The following is a 17668-nucleotide window of genomic DNA, read 5'->3' as shown; positions in this document are numbered from 1 at the left end:
TTCTAACCAGATGGTATTATACCCCGTCAAGACTACATGTACTGTTTCCTCAAACGTCCCCTTTATGTTTTCGGGGCTGTGGCTGCACAGGTACTTTGGTTCATATATTTTGGGATTGCCCGAACATATCTTTGATCTGGCGTAGGATTTCTGAGGTGGCTACCTCACTGTCGGGTACCCCGATACGATTGTCCATGCAGACCTGTTTATTGGGGGCCCATATCCCAGGGGTCTCTGATGCCAATCTGAGATTGATACATACATTATGTATTGCCACTTTATGATCTATTGCCCTACATTGGAGGTCCAATGTTGTACCCTTGGACTCCGTTTTACATAGAATTGATGCTGTAATGCTTATGGAACGCATTCATTATACCCTACTGGATAAGATGCACTTATACGATAAAAAATGGGAGTCATGGAGAGACTGTAGACACTTATTGCATGCTTAATAACATCCCCAGTAGAAGTTGGCTGACATATATTGTTGACAGATATATCACTTAACCTACTTTGTCGTTTACGTATTTCATGCACTCGTAACTTCCTCTTTTCTTTTATCTTCTTTGTTATGTTAATATACTTTTATGTATTGTACTTTTCAAAAGTGCCTTGTTTTTGCTGACAATATCACTTTTAAAGTGTGCTGTTGTTTTACTGTCTACTCATGTACAATAAAATCGTTTGTAAACAAAAAAAAAAGAAAAACACACCCCTAGCATTTATAGCTGTGACCATCTTTAGTAAGGGCAGATGATTCATTTAGAATTTACTTCCTGAAATCTATCTGCTCTTACCACAGGCATACAAGCAGAAGGGTGTGCTTAGCTGAAAAAGCCACTGTTCCCCTCCTGCAATTGAAAAAAAAAATGCCCATAAAGACTGTGAATTATGACATAATTTTGGCCTAGGCCAGAAACCAGGAAGCAACTGAAGAAATGTAAAAAAAAAGTTTAAAATAAATAACTATAGTATACCTTCTTATCTATTTACTAAGGCTAGCAGCATGTTGATTGAGAGGGTTTTGTTCCACTTTGAAGTATTTGTTAACCTAATATGCAAATTACATCACTGGGTAAGCATAACATTTAATCTTATAAAACATGTTTCTGTAACTTTTTTTTTCTAGTAGTTACATTACTGCTGCATTCTCATTTCTCCCCCTTCTTCAGGTGCTGTGAGATCAGGCTCATCACCTTGTGCTGACGTCACATGTCTCAGGAGATGTCTCCTTAGCTCAATGGAGATGGTCAAAAGCATCCTCAGGCTGTAGGCTTGGATAAAGCAATGATTGCCATCCCTTGACAGTTCCTGCCTACAGCCCTGTGTGGCAAGCCTGGTTTCATGAGAAGAGGTGAAAGTGGAGGCAGATGGAGAAGTAGGTGGAGACACAGTCCGAAAGATGGGCTGACAGGCTTGAGGGCATACACGATAGTGGCAGGCCAAGAGGCAGATGGAGAGGAAAGCGGTGAGGCAGGTGGAGTGGCATACACACTGGAGTGTAATTAGATACCATAAAGCATCCAGTACACTAATACAGAGAACAGCAGGTCTGAGCAAGGGATGTGGTAATAAATTGACCATGAAGATACAGGCATGCTGTGCATATGCACAGACCCCTATATCTACAAGACGGAATGAATTATACACAAACTGACCATAATAGCATGGCTCTACATCCGTGCTTGAGAAGGCCAGATTTCTATAGCAAGACACCAGGTATGTCTAGGAAAATTAAGGAATATACATAGAACAGGTTACAGTTGCGCACAACTGTATTCAAACACACATACGTGGAATAATACAGGGGTGGCATACACTTTAACCCCTCGTTTATAAAAAAAACATGATTACCATGTTATGTAAAGTTTTATGTCACTTGAGATAGCATTCTAGAGAATTGAGGGGTCGATGCAAAAAACACTACATGCTTTTCTGTATTTGGGATCTTTCTAGGCGCCCTAAGTAGGATACTGAAATGAAGGATGAATGCAATCAATATAAACACATCCATGAGGATTCTGCAGAATTGTTGTCCACCAGCAAAGTGCTAAGTGGCTAATAGTGATTGCTTGGGTTCTCCTCTAACTGTGTAATGCCAGGGGTGGCGTTTTCTGTCAGTTAGGAAACAATATCACATTTCTGTCTTGGAAGGCACCTTTGCCAAGTATCCTTCAGACATAGAATATTATGTTTATTTTTTTTTTATATATGTATTTTTTTATTGTTACACTGCACTGGCTGCAGGATCAGTTATACCAAATCTGTTCATGGTTTGTACATATGACTATTAGATGTGTTTATTTTCTCTGAGGAAGTTACTCTGTAACAACATACGTTCTGTATACACAATTCCCTCCTATATTTGCATTGTGTTTACATGCATTTCTTAGGTTGCAACTGAGTGGAATTATAAGAAGAACGTCACACTATTTGTTTTTGTTTTTTTTTTTAATGTGACAATTAAATAAAGAAAAAATGGCATGGGTTCTTCTAACATTCCAACCGTGCCGTTCTCCAGGATGGCCAGAAAAGGGAGAACAGCAAGTGTGCACCCTCAACCTCCTTCCAAGCCACACTAGGCTACATATCTTTTAAGCCTGGAAATCTTTTTTTATAATAGTGGGACCCCAAAAAAATCAGACTCCCAAAGAAGAATGAATATAGAGGTAAATTCATATCCCTAACCCATTCCCAAACCCAATAAAATGTATGTGCCCCAATGTAAACCTATCTTCAATCACATCATCCAATGATATAGTTCCATCAGCAGAGACTTGAAAAGCGCATGTGCGCGAAACATGTTGTCCCAGCAACTGGCCTCTTCCTTCTAAAGCTGCGGCTCCAGCAAGAGTTCCCCCCCTCCGTCTCTCCACATCGTTGTGACGTCATCCAGGACGCTGGGACGTCGGGTACACGTGGTCCCTGCACTGACAGGTATTCTACTGCACTGCTTCCCTATGAGCGGACGGGCCGTCCATCTTGGAACCTGGCTTCTTAAAGCCACAGGCTGGTTATTTATTTTTTACCGTATGAATTATTAAAGGCACACCTCCATATAAGGTGTATTACTTTTATCACAAAACTACACAGCGCCTGGCTCCTGTTCATACTTACAATTGGGTGGGACTTTACACCCCCGTGCAAAGTACCCTTACAATGTTGAAAGGCATATTTTCAGGTATTGTATGGAAGACCTTGTTGCCCTCCCTTTCCTGGTCATCCAGTCCAAGCCTAGATAGGGGTCTGATTTTAAAAAAGTGTGGAGGTCCCCCTTAAATCCCGAACAGAACTTTATTCAGGCATGCAGCCTGGGTGACTAGGAAAAGGGAAGGAAATGAGCAGCAGCCCCCCTACCTGTACCATACCAGGACACAAACTTATGAGGGTACCTTACAAGGAGAGCTATCAAAATCTCCTTCCTTTGGCAAGGCACCTTGTCCCAATGTTGAGGTACAAGGGCCTATTCCTTACATCCTGCTCCACAAAGAATGCGTGGGTTCTGGGGAGACTTAAAGAAATCTGGATGACCTCTTTAAAATGAGGGAACCCCTAAACATCCCCTCCCAGCATAATGACTACTGTGTTAAATCCTTTTTAATCACGTCATCCAGTTATGTAGAGCCATCATAAATCACACTGACTCACCACCTGATGATGTTTCCCCACCATCAGGGCTTTTTTTCAGCAGGAACTAGGGGGAATGCAGTTCCGGCACCTCCTGCAGTGAATGTACAGTATGTAATGGCAAGGGGTGCTGAGGTATGCTTGAGAATATAATATATAGTTGCTGGTTGCTGGAGGATCTATGGTCACTGAAGCAGATCTATTTTTGTGTGGTGGTCTATTCTTGCTGGTGGGGGATCTGTTGTTTCTGGGGGTCAATTGTTGCTGAAAGGGATCTACCGTTGAGGGAGGGGTCTATTGTCTGTTGTTTCTGTCTGCTGGACAGTCTATTGATGCTGGCTGCTAAGAAATCTGTTGCAGCTGATGTGGGTTTATTGTTGCTGGGTTTTTATTTTGTTTTGGGGGTCCATTGTTGCTGGAGGAATCCTTTGTTGCTGTGGGGGGTCTATTGCTGCTGGCTGCAAATAATCTATTTTTCTACTTTTCTTGTTATCATTGACAAATCCCATACAAATTATTTACCACTACAAAATGGTACTTGGCTCTGTATTCTCTAAAAGGAGAGGTAGTGGGAGGTGGGTAGGGGGTGTAATCAGGTGACGATGCTCGGAGATGGGTAGGGGATGGGTAGGGGGCAGAGACAAGTGACTCAGAAGGGGGGAGTTCCTGCACCTTTTTTTTTAGGAAAAAAGCCCTGCCCACTATCGTAATGATCCACTGGCTAGCAAGGTTTCTCTGCCATCATGATGATCCTGTGTCTGATGATGCACTCCCATTACAGTTATAAGAACACATGGCTTGGGATCCTGCTTGAAAATAATTGGTCATAACCATATATAGTTATATATTGTGCAAACTTCTGGGAAAACCAATGAGCCAATTACACAAGCCAGAAGGGACATTTCTGGAGCAATTCTGTACACTAGGTTGCCATATTGCATTAAATTTTACAGAAAATTACAGCCACTACAGAATGAAAATAATAAAATAATTTTAATAACACTAAATTACAAAATGGTTCGTGTACCAATAGTACTATATATTCTATATTTTTGTATTTGCAGTATTTTGTTCTCACAAAAGTGGAATTACCATTTAAAGTACTGCAGACAGTGTCAGCATAGCAGCCTGGAAACTAGCAAACCTCTATGCTTGACTCATAACCATAGGCAGCAAATAACTGAAAATGCAAAAAGAGTAACTAGTGTACAAATACATCATTGTTTGTGTATATTAGTGAGCAATATTAATAGCTCTTTACAAAAAGGTAACATGCATTTTAGATTTTCTAGTTCTTTAAAACCTTTCCTAGTTAGTGGTTTATAAAACTGATCTAAATATTTTTCTTCCTTAACGTCTGCCATATGTATTCATGATGCGTTTCACTCCCTTCCTTATTTCCCCTCGATACTTAATCTCTTGCACATGACTGACATACTTTCATAAGTATTTTCAATAACAAAGTAGAGTGTACTTTATGTGTTGGAGCAGTGCTTACAGTTAGAGTCTGCTAGTGACTTAAATAAGAAGAAGGTGGAAAGGCTGGAAAGTAATCTAAAATTCTGCTTTATCTGTGTTCTTCTAACATTTTCCTTTATTATTTTTTTACATTATTTTGCTTTTTTTCTGAAAAACATAAATGTTAAATGATCAAGAGTAAAAAGCATGTTAAAGGAACATGTTAAAGAGTAACTCCACTTGCAAAAAAATAAATAAATAATTATAATAATAATAAAAAAAAAAAAAAAAAAAATATATATATATATATATATATATATATATATAATACAATTGCTATTACACAAACAAGTGTGTAGTTTAATATTATAAATCACCTTTCCTTTTCAATCTGTGCAGCTATAATTTTCTGAAAAATGCAATGCAATATGGCTACCTGGAGGAGTACTATGCACAGTTGGTGTGATTTCCTGCTTGTGTGATTGGCCCAGTGATTTCCCCAGAAGCCTGCACTAAGATGCAAGTCACATTTTTGGCCATCCTCTGCAGCAGGGGTTATATTTTTGATGAAGCCCCAAAGGTTAATTACTTCTAAAGAGATGCAGACCCTGAAAATTTCCTCATCCTGCACATGCATCAGTTGACTAGACTGAACATAGACACTGCCATTCAGGAAACCAGACTTCCAAGGACATAGTAATACAGCTTTTTCTTAGGAACAGAAACAGGTAGGGCTCTGCTACAAGGTTTGTTAAAATGATTGCAATGTGCATAGATCACGCAAATAGGATTTTTTTTTCCTCAACAAAAGTGGAGTTTCTCTTTATGCAAAACTATAAATCAAACCTTCAGATACCTATAGGGAATACAGCGTACCTGCGCTTACCCCCCAAAGGAGCTGCTGATGTATGGATTCCCTTATTCTGGATGGCATTGACCTCCATCTGCCAATTAATGTCACATCCTCTGACACACCAAGGCTGAAGAAGGAACGTTTATCTGGGCTAAACACCAAGTGAGGCAACAAAAATTGCAATAGCAGTAAACAATCACAAAGTAAAGCAAATTTGTACAGTACAACAACAATTTGTGAACCAAGTATTTTTGCACACAGACTCCACCAGGTACCTGAATTCTGACTCCAGAGGGGCCTTAAATATGGGGATACTCATTTAGGGGCCTAAAGTCTTAGAGTCTAAATACAACCCTCCTCACTGGCCAGTGTGTTCCTAGACTTTGGCTAGCATTCGGTTCTAAAGTCCTGTGTTGAAGCTTTAAAACAAATTTGTAATCCAACAAATCCCCAAACTGAATACCAGATAATGGCGGTGCTGTCTTTTTAACAGGAGGGTAACAAGATTGAGGGCATCACTCTCTCACCAATATACAGTCTGCTATGAAACATCCTTCCTTTGTCTGGTGTTGGTGTAGACAGGGTGGGGTTTATTTACTAAACCTGGTTGACTCAGAATCTTGTCCACTTCTGAATAAAAACCAATCAGCTTCCAGGTTTTATTGCTGAAGCTTAACTGAACATGCTGAGGTTAGAAGCTGATTGGCTACCATGCACAGGTGCCCAAGATTCTGAGTCAACCAGGTTTAGTAAATAAACCCCGCTGTGTCAAATCTGGTTTAGTAAATTAGCGGCTGGCCCAGGCTAAAGGGAAAGGGTTAGGTTATGTGTGCTTACTTCCCAGTCTTTTGGGTCCCAGCCAGCCCACCTGTGGTGGAAAGGCACCGAGGTTCCAGCAGACATCCAAGCTATGGAGACTACCCGCATGGACTATCACCTCACAGAGGTATGCCTGAGTAGTCACATAACTGTAATTAGGATTGGACTTGTTCATATTGGACTAAAATGTTGAAGTTTCTCCAGTTAAGTTATATTAACTGTTCTGAGCCTGGTCTGAAGTTATTCAAACGGGTGCATGTTGGTACTGGCATAGAAAGAGCCAGAGTCTGTAAAGCACATATGGGGTATGATGTCACACTACACAAAAAGGGGTTAACACAGCAAGTCAAGGAAGAGTAATGCCATCATCAGAAAATGGAAAGAGTATGGCACATCTGCAAACCTACGAAGACATGGCCGACCACTAAATCTGACAGGCCGGGCAGGGAGAGCATTAATCAGAGAAGCAGCCAAGAGGCCCATGGTAACTCTAGAGGAGCTGCAGAGATTCACAGCTCAGGTAGGAGAATCTGTCCACAGGGCAACTATTAGTCATGCACTCCAAAAATCTGGCCTTTATGGATGAAAGTCATTATTGAAAGAAAGCCATAAGAATTCCCATTTCCAGTTTGTGAGAAGCCATGTGGGGGGCACAGAAAATATGTGGAAGATAGTGTTCTGTTCAGATGAGACCAAAATTTTACTTTTTGGCCTAAAAGCAAAATGCAATGTGTGATGGAAAACTAACACTGCACATCACCCTGAACACACCATCTCCACTGTGAAAAGTGGTGGTGGCAGCATCGTGTTGTGGGGATGCTTTCTTCTGCAGGGACAGGGAAGCTGGTCAGAGTTGATAGGAAGTTTACAAGGAGCCAAATACAGGGCAATTTTAGAAGAAAACCCATTAGAGTCTGCAAAAGATTTCAGACTGGGCAGAGGTTCACCTCCCAGCAGAACAACAACCCTAAACATACAGCCAGAGCTACAATGGAATGGTTTAGATCAAAGCATATCCATGTGTTAGAATGGCCCAGTCAAAGTCCAGACCTAAATCCAATTGAGTATCTGTGGCAAGACTTGAAAATTGCTGTTCACAGATGTTCTCCATCCAATCTGACAGAGCTTGAGCTATTTTGCACAGAAGAATTGGAAACAAAATTCACTCTCTAAATCTGCAAAGCTGATTGGGACATACCCAAAAAGACTTGCAGCTCTAATTGTAGTGAAAGGTGGATCTACAAAGTATTGACTCCGGGGGCTGAATACAAATGCACGCCACACTTTTCAGATATTTATTTGTATAATATGTTGAAAACCATTTATCATTTTCCTTCCACTTCACAATTATGTGCCACTGTGTTGGTCTATCACATAAAATCCCAATAAAATACATTTACGTTTTTGATTGTAACATGACAAAATGTGGAAAATGTCAAGGGGTATGAATACTTTCCAAGGCACTATCTATCTATCTATCTATCTATCTATCTATCTATCTATCTATCTATCTATCTATCTATCTATTTATCTATACAGTGCTCAGCATAATGAGTAAACCCAACAGATTTGTCAGAAAACCTTTACTTTCCTTTCAGAATCAACATTTTCTATGAGACACTATACTACAAAATTCTCCCACAAATTAGGGCCATTGATTTACAAACAAGATTTGCTAATTTGCACACACAAAAACTCAAATTCATTCAAGACCATTTTGAATACACCCCAATGAAAGTCTTAGGAGCAAAGTTAATTTTAGACAACAACATCCTATTTAACCGCCTCCCTCCCGCCATAAAAGGTAATGACGGGTGCAAGGTGGTTCTCTCGTTCTGGGAGGACGTCATATGATGTCCTCCCACTCTAACTGCGCATGTGCAGCTCCGGGAGTATGCAGTGCGGCAATCGGTGGTGTGCTGTGTCCCTCGGACACAGTAGATCACCAATCAATGGAAAGAGCCGAAGATGTCGTCTCGGTCATGTGATCAGCTGTGTCCAATCACAGCTTCTCACATGTAAATAGGAAAATGTCAGTTATCGGCATTTCTCTCCTCACGAGCTGTCACGCTGACAACTTGAGAGGAGAGGAGAGCCGGTAATCGGCATTCCTCGGAGGAGACATCTACACTGACCATCAGGGCACTGATGATCAGTGTGCCCTGATGATCAGTGTAGCCCTAGCAGTGCCACCTGCCAGTGTCCATCAATGCCAGCTGTCATTGCCCATCAATGCCACCTGCCACTGCCCATCAGTGCCTCATCAATGCAACATATCAGTGCCTACCAGTGCACATCAATGCCACATATCAGTGCCCATCTGAGCTGCCCTTCAATGCCACCTATCAGTGCCAGTCAGTGCCACCTATCAATGCCAGTCAGTGCCACCTATCAGTGCTGCCAATCAGTGTCACCTATCAGTGCCAGTCAGTGCCGCCTATCAGTGCCAGTCAGTGCCGCCTATCAGTGCCTATCAGTGCTGCCTATCAGTGCCAGTCAGTGCCACCTATCAGTGCCACCTATCAGTGCTGCCTATCAGTGCCATATATGAGTGCTGCCTTTCAGTGCCCCGTCAGTGATGCCTGGCAATGCCCATCAGTGCCACCTACCAGTGCCTCCTCATCAGTGCCCATCAGTGCCATCTATCAGTGCCTCCTCATCAGTGCAACCTACCAGTGCCCATCAGTGCAGCCTCATTAGCGCTCATCAGTGAAGGAGAAAAATCACTTATTTACAAAATTTTATAATAAAAAATAAAAACTTTTTTTTTTCAAAATGTTCAGTTGTTTTTGGTTTGTTTAGCAAAAAATAAAAAAACCCAGAGGTGACTAAACACCACCAAAATAAAGCTCTAGCTGTCTCAAAAAAAATGATAAAAATTTCATATGGGTACAGTGTTGCATGACTGTGCAATTGTCATTCAAAGTGCGACAGCACTGAAAGCTGAAAACTGACCTGGGCAAAAAGGGGTTATAAGTGCCCTGTAGGCAAGTGGTTAACAGGAATTCAACTACAGGTGAGTCTAATTATTCATTAAACAATTGTTCAGCAGACAGTTGATTATAAAAGTGCATTACGTTGCAAAGAAAACCCCTTCCCATTTCATGCTATCAGCAATGGCACTACATGGAAGAGAAATGTCACAAGAAAAGAAAATAATTTCTTTACACAAGAAAGGTGAAGGCTACAAGAAGATCAGCAAAGCTTTACGTATCAGTCAGAATATTGTAGCAAAAGTGATACAAACATTTAACAAAGATGGAACTGCAACCATCTCACAGAGACGTCCAGGCTGTCCATGGTAGTTAACACCTCGACAAGAGCGTCTTCTGCTGAGAAGGGTTAAAGAAAATCACCATGCAAGTTCACTACAGTTAGCTAAAGAAGTAGAAAGCCAAACTGGGGTGATTGTTTCCTATGACACAATACGGCGTGCCCTGCAGAGGAATGGCATGAATGGGTGTCGTCAAAGAAGGAAGCCTATCCTAAAGCCCATGCACAATAAAGTAGGATTAATCCTTTATGTCTACAACTGAATAAATATGTTAAATATTAACAATTCTCCTCTAGAAGTCCCAAAATATATACAGTATATTCAACGATCATAAAGTGCAATTTTTTTAACCATTATTGATATATATATAGTAATTGGAGATGTCACACAAACCTCCAGTTTATAAAGACTCTGCCAAAACAAAAGTATTTTCTCAGCAAACTTTATAGTATCGCCCATATTACCCCTGAGAGCTTTCCTCGATCTTGGCCTTGTGTTCCTAGAATAGTCTCATTTGAAAATCTGCTCTCCTCATGAACTTTGCTGATCTCTTTTATTATTTATAATGAACTTTTGTTCTTATTTTTCTTCTGCTAGACCAAGGAAGTCATTTTAAAAGAACTATATCTTTTATTACCGGATAACTGTAATAGTTACCATGTTAGGATCAGGTCACCTGAACAGAGTTGTGGTTAACTCATAGTAGTATTTTGCTAAAATTGAAGAAATAAATTTGAAAACTGATGGCTCAGCTTTAACTAATGACAAAGGAGACTTTGATGTATGCATCCAACTTTATGTGAGCTTTTTTATGTTTTAGATTGATGCACACATGATCTCAGAAATATAAGATCTTAAGGGGGGGGAGGCAGCAGCGAACGTTTCCCACCCCCACCTCTTGAACCATACCATGACACATGCACACAACATGGGGAGAGTAGCTTTCCAGTTGCCAGACAGACCACTACTGGCAGCTCACCATGTTCCCATACTCCCAAATTCCTGCTCTAGTGGATGTGAGGATCTGTGTGGGGGGCTTATCTGGAAACTTCTTAAAGAATATAGGAGCCCCCAGATATTTGACCCCTCTATATAAACAATTACACAGTACCCCTTGTTGCTCAATCACAAAAAAAATAAATCAACAGTATAAAAAACACATACAAATTATTATATGAAAAAAATCCCCCAATTAATTTCTCATAATGTAGATTGCAGAATGTAGAATGTCAATTGTGCCGTCCTGCGATGCAGATCCTTTGTCAATCATGATGAACAATGCCTCAACCGCCCACTGACACAAACATGATAATTTGCCATAATTGTTGACATTTCCCTGGCCAACTGCTGAATATAACCAAAGCGGTTAGAGAAGCTTGCTGATGTCAATGACCAAATGCTGTCATATAGAAGTCAGAGATTCAGGAAGGCGACCGGGCCAAATTTGGCCATTAAGTTTGCCCATTTGATGAACAGCGAATAGCTTGGGTTCAGGCTGGGCTCAAAGTCTAATCAAACCTAAAGCTCGTTCTTAGTGAGGAAGAGTAAAACCTTTGTCAGGTTACATACTTATAGTGCTCCTCTAGCCAGGGGGAGCTAGTTATTCATTTTTAGTCAAGAAGACTGAGAAGCAGCCTCGGAATAGTCAGCAGGGTCAAATTTGGGTCAGGGCTGAAATCAGTTTCTTGATACTTCCTCCTGCTCTAGAATTTTGGAGAAGATTCTAGAAGCAGTGGGCGGGGGTGAGGAGGGGCTGATCTCCATACTTACGGAATCCTGGCCAATCCCCAGGCAGGCGGCTTGGCATGGGGTCAGGACAGCCCTTTAGTATGACTGAGTCTGCTCAGCAGCAAGAGAGTTCAGGTGGAAGATGCAGTGAGAGGAAGAGATGCAGGAGCCTTGGAGGAGGCCCAGTGGGTAGCCGATTTATCATGTGCTTCCTGTTAGTTATCCTTTTAACATACTGTTAACTTTGTCATTCTAATTGGATTTGTTTATCCTTTTACCAAAACATTTGGAATATAATTCTGTATTTAAAAAAATAAACAAACATCTCCCCATTAAAATGGAAAATATTAAACAAACAAAAAATGCAATCTTCAATCAATCAGATAGCAATAGTCAAATCCAATATGCAAAAAAGTCCTGGTATTGCAGTCTCATCAAAAATTCCACACCGTGCATGTGTAACAAATCCACTCCCTGCTCATCTTAAGATTTCACCTACAAATTATAATAGGTCAAATACACTTTTAAATGAACTGTGTGTCCTCCAAATTGTGATCCATGTGATACTCCTTCCAGATACCATACCTTCTTTCAGTCTTGACTCCAAACCTTGTATAAAAAACAAAAAAAATTCAGTAGTGCAATAACGTTTGTAATGAACTAAACTCTAAGTAGACTGAAACATATGCACTCACATTAAAGAAAACCTATATACGTGCTCCAAATTAAAATATTCTAGTGTTCATATTATTTCACGGTGCTGACTACTTCAGTGTACCATGCACTCACCTCCTTCCTAGACCTACAAGAATAGGTCATGAACGCTTAGAAGTGATGGTCGACTTCTGCTGCCTGTTTGTAGCTACTTCGTTGATGCTGGCCCTTTAAGAAACCGAATTCCAAAATTCTTGATAGGATGGTATGTGATGGATAAATTCAAAGCAGACATCAAAATCCCTCAAAAAAGATGGTTTATCTCACTATTCACTCCAGTTTGCGCAGCACCAAAAGGGACGTTACTAGGCTCTTACTGACGCGTTGCATCATCGGTCACCTGACTTCTTCAGGGTAAGGAGCCATGTGATGCCCACACATATTTATAGAGCCCTCAGCCTGCCAATCACCAGCCACACCAATCAGAATCCAAACCAGTTGTAAGCTTGATATCAGAGACTAGTAGGTTATAATAGGACGCTCAACTTGCCAATCACCAACCACACCAATCAGACACAAGACCAGTTAAAGGGGCAAGTGCTAAGCTTGATGTCAGAGACTATTAGACATATATAATCTGCAGATTACAGCATAACATGATTAACATTACTAAAATATTCTAGCATCAAATTAATTAAAATGATGATAATATTAATAAATAAAGGTGTGCACAGACTAATATATAAATGGGACAATAGAACCTCATTGACCTACATACTGAAGGCCACAAGAACATTGGGGGCGTAAACAACGCCCTCTGTTTTGCAGGATATAAAATCTTGTATTTGGAATTCTCCATTTGACGTAGAGGTAAACAATTCTCATTTTTTATTATTCTCTTTTGTATTCATACAAGTATAACACCTTTTGCATGGGTAAAAATCTTTCCCATTGAAAAATGTCTTTCTTAGTTTTAGGAGGTTCAATCACATATTTCACTAGTCTATCCCTTAAAGTGGGTGCTCTCCTATAAATAAATCTCAGCTGCATTGGTAAGATTTCCTGTAGGTGTCTATCAGCTCTCAGTAATGACCAATGCTTCTTAAATATTTTTTCCACTGCTCTATACTGTATATTAAAATCCATTATGACTGAGATGTCTGATGTAGTCTCATCCTTAGATCTTAACTTATCTCTCAACAAATCGTTCCTATCAAGTTTGGCCACCTCATTGATTTTACTCTGCACAAATGTTTTCTCAGCCTCTCTCGATAAATCATTGACCAATAAAATGAGCTTGCTCCTCAAAATCCTTCACTTCTGTGCAATTGCTCCGAAGACGTACTAATTGGCCTTTGGGAATATTGATCAACCAAGGTGAATTATGACAACTATCAGTGAGTATGTAGCTATTCCGATCCACCATTTTAAAGTGAGTCCTAGTGGTCAGCACTCCATTTTGTGCTGTTATCTCTAGATCCAAAAATTGATTTTTTGATTATGCCATTCAGAAACCAATTTGATTTTCTTATCATTGCTATTCAGTCTGTCAAAAAATTGCTTCAAACTCTCATTACAAGCCCAGACGGCAATCAATAAATCTTTTGTACAACAGAAGTTCCTTCAGGGGATCAAAATAAACCATCATCTCTTCCCATTGGGACATAAAAACCTTAGCTACACAAGGTGCATGCTTTGCACCCATTGCGATTTCCCTAATTTACTTGTAGTAACTGTCATTATACCAAAAATAATTATGTTGCAAACCACATTCCAAACAACAACAGGAATTTTTTATGAGAGTTCCCCAGATCACTCAAATGATTCATGGCCCACCGTGTGGCTTCAATAGCTTCAGTATGATCAATAATAGTGTACAATGATGACACATCTGCTGTAGCAAGAAAAACACCATCCTCCTTCAGCTGCATTTCATTCAGAAGTTGTATAAGATGTTTTGTATCTCTTAGGTAAGATCTAGTTTTCTGGACCATAGGTTGAGGAAAATGGTCAATATATTCACCTAATCTCGCATTTATAGATTGTATGCCATTCACAATTGGTCTTCCTGGTGGTTTTTCCTGATTTCTATGAATTTTCTATGAATATATGAATATTCTACAGGTATCAGGCATTAGGTATCTTCCTTCTTTGGCATTTAAAATGTTCTTCTTCATACCCCCTTTAATCAATACATCCAATTCCCTTTTATACTTCTGAGTGGGATTGCTTAATAATTTGATATATGTATCTGCATCATTCAATTGGTTCATCATTTCATTGTGGTAGGCCTCTTTAGATACCACAATCCCTCCTCCCTTATCAGCAGGTCTAACCACAATATTTTTCCTTTCTTCTAATCTTTTTATTCCATGTCTGATTTGCATAGGATCAATGGCCTTTTTTGTTTTTAGTCTGTCATGGTCTTGAATTACCATACTTTTAAATACCTCATTGTGATAATTTTTATATACAGCTGGATTAAACAAGGATTTATTTTTCAAGGTGCTATGCATAACATTATTATCCTCCACATTTCTTCTTAAACTAGATTCCTTGAGTTTATTTAACATATTTTTCTTGATATTCAATTTTGTTATATATTTTTCTATATATCAATGTAGGCATCAAACTTGTTCAACATTTTCTTTGGTGCATTTTTCAAACCCTTGTCCAAGACTTTTAGTTTATCAGTCGTCATCTCTGGTCCACTAATGTTGAATACTCCTGTTACTCCTTTTTTCTCTTTGCTCTTCCGTCCACCTCTACAGCCCCTCCTCTTCTTGAACTGGCACCTCATTTCCATTCCCTCTCCAATCTTTCTGGGGACCTCTCATAATTCCAATGACCTAAAAAGGGCCATGGTGTATGGGTTCCATACTCCCTCAGAGGTTCATAACTATTATATGTGGGTAGAGGACTCCTTGCTCTATATCCATTTTTATAATAATTAGGTCTTTGTACTGGTCTGTTGCCATTCCAATTATTCATTTTCCAGTCATTCCTCCAAAAGGGTCTTCTTGGGGGCTTCTTCCATCCCCTTTGATCTCCTCTATAGTATTCATTATTGGGTGTTCCATGGGATTGGTTTTCATTCCTTGAATCAAATCTTGGTGTTGATCGTTTAGCAAAATTATCTCCTCCTTGTTTTTATGGTGTTTGAATTTTCGTTTCCTTTTCAAGTGTCATTTCTACTGGTGAGGGATTTCCCTCTTGTGGCTTAGTCCAAAAAGATGAGGAGCTGTAGAGTCGGACGCCTGTTTATTTTTAAAATCATTGGTATCCCTTTGATATTCATTTATTTTTCGTCACTTAACCTCTTGATCTTTCTGTTCTAATACTATCCCCAAATGGATTGTGAGTATTTTTAACTCAGGTAATTCTTTCAGGGGTTCTAATTTATTCTTACACTCTGCAATCTGTTGTTCCACTAATCTCATCTTTTTCTGTTTTCTCTTACTCAGAAAACACAGTACTTACATACATTTCTCATTAAAAAATCGATAACATTCATCTACAGATTCCTTGTCAATTAGGCCATCATTAATGGGCACATCCCATCAGTCTTCTGGGAATTATGCCTTCCTTAATATATTACTCATGGGTAATTAAGACCCACCATAGACTAATCTTTTTTTTTTTTCACTTTCACTTTTTATGTTATTTTTTTTATATTTTCACTTTAATTCTATATTTGTATCTCACCCAAAAAACAGTGATTTCTAAGGGGGTAGTGCTACATCTTAAAGTGGTTGTAAACCTCAGACATAAAATATGAAAAAGAATATCCCTCTGTAGTGTGTACTTATCTCAATTAACAGTACTGAGTGTCATTTCTGTCTGCTGCCTCATTCCTCTTCTATCAGCATGAGTCACTTCTGACAGGTCTTTCTGACATCAAGACAAAAATGGTGACAGAGGAGGGACCTCCAACAGATTGACAGCCTCAGCTTTGCTCCTGTGAGCTGTATGAAGAGGGGTGTGTCTCTTCCCTCCAATCAGCTCTCAGAGCTCTGCTCACTGAGCTCTGCAATGTGTAATTTCAGCTCTCCATTTCAGATCTTTTTTTCTGAACTTTCTGACAAGCTTTAAAAAGTTAGCAGTTTAAACAGATATAGAGAAGAGGAGACTGGAGATATACAGGTGCAACTTATTTAGGAGGATTTGTCTTATCTCTGTGTATCACCACAGGCCAGTCACTTCACTGGGTAGATAGGGTTTACAACCATTTTAAGGGTTGTATGATCTGCCTCATATAGTAATAGTAGGCTACTCATTTGACAATGTAGACATATCCAAGAGTCCCATGTGTATATACAGTACATAAGGTGAAAATCAAAGGAGGGGCAGTGCCTGTGTCTAAAGGAATGTAATTTACTACAACAATCCTTATATAGTTGGAATGTTTTTTGAAGGTTCAGGAAAGCCAACGCATTTTGTAGATCTTTGTTTCCTTTGTCAGAACTGAAATAAGTAGATATATACACTATATTGCCAAAAGTATTGGGACGCCTGCCTTTACACGCACATGAACTTTAATGGCATCCCAGTCTTAGTCTGTAGGGTTCAATACTGAGTTGGCCCACCCTTTGCAGCTATAAAAGCTTCAACTCTTCTGGGAAGGCTGTCCACAAGGTTTAGGAGTGTGTCTATGGGAATGTTTGACCATTCTTCTAGAAGCACATTTGTGAGGTCAGGCACTGATGTTGACAAGAAGGTCTGGCTCACAGTCTCTGCTCTAATTCACTCCAAAAGTGTTCTATCGGGTTGAGGTCAGGACTCGGTGCAGGCCAGTCAAGTTCCTCCACCCATGTCTTTATGGACCTTGCTTTGTGGATTGGTGCGCAGATGTGTTGGAACAAAAAAGGGCCATCCCCAAACTGTTCCCACAAAGTTGGGAGCATGAAATTGTCCAAAATGTCTTGATATGCTGAAGCCTTAAGAATGCCCTTCACTGGAACTAAGGAGCCAAACCCAACCCCTGAAAAACAACCCCACACCATAACCCCCCCCCCCCTCCACCAAACTTTACACTTGACACAACGCAGTCAGGCAAGTACCGTTCTCCTAGCAACTGCCAAATCCAGACATGTCCATCGGATTGCCAGACAGAGAAGCGTGATTGGCCACTCCAGAGAACACATCTCCCTTGCTCTAGAGTCCAGTGGCGGAGTGCATTACACCACTACATCAGACGCTTTGCATTGCACTTGGTGATGTAAGGCTTGGATACAGCTGCTCAGCCATTAAAA

Source organism: Staurois parvus, unplaced genomic scaffold (genome assembly GCF_062004578.1).
Source record: "Staurois parvus isolate SC_StPar_1 unplaced genomic scaffold, SC_StPar_1.0 ptg001162l, whole genome shotgun sequence".
NCBI lineage: Eukaryota > Metazoa > Chordata > Amphibia > Anura > Ranidae > Staurois > Staurois parvus.
This window is presented reverse-complemented; position numbering follows the sequence as displayed.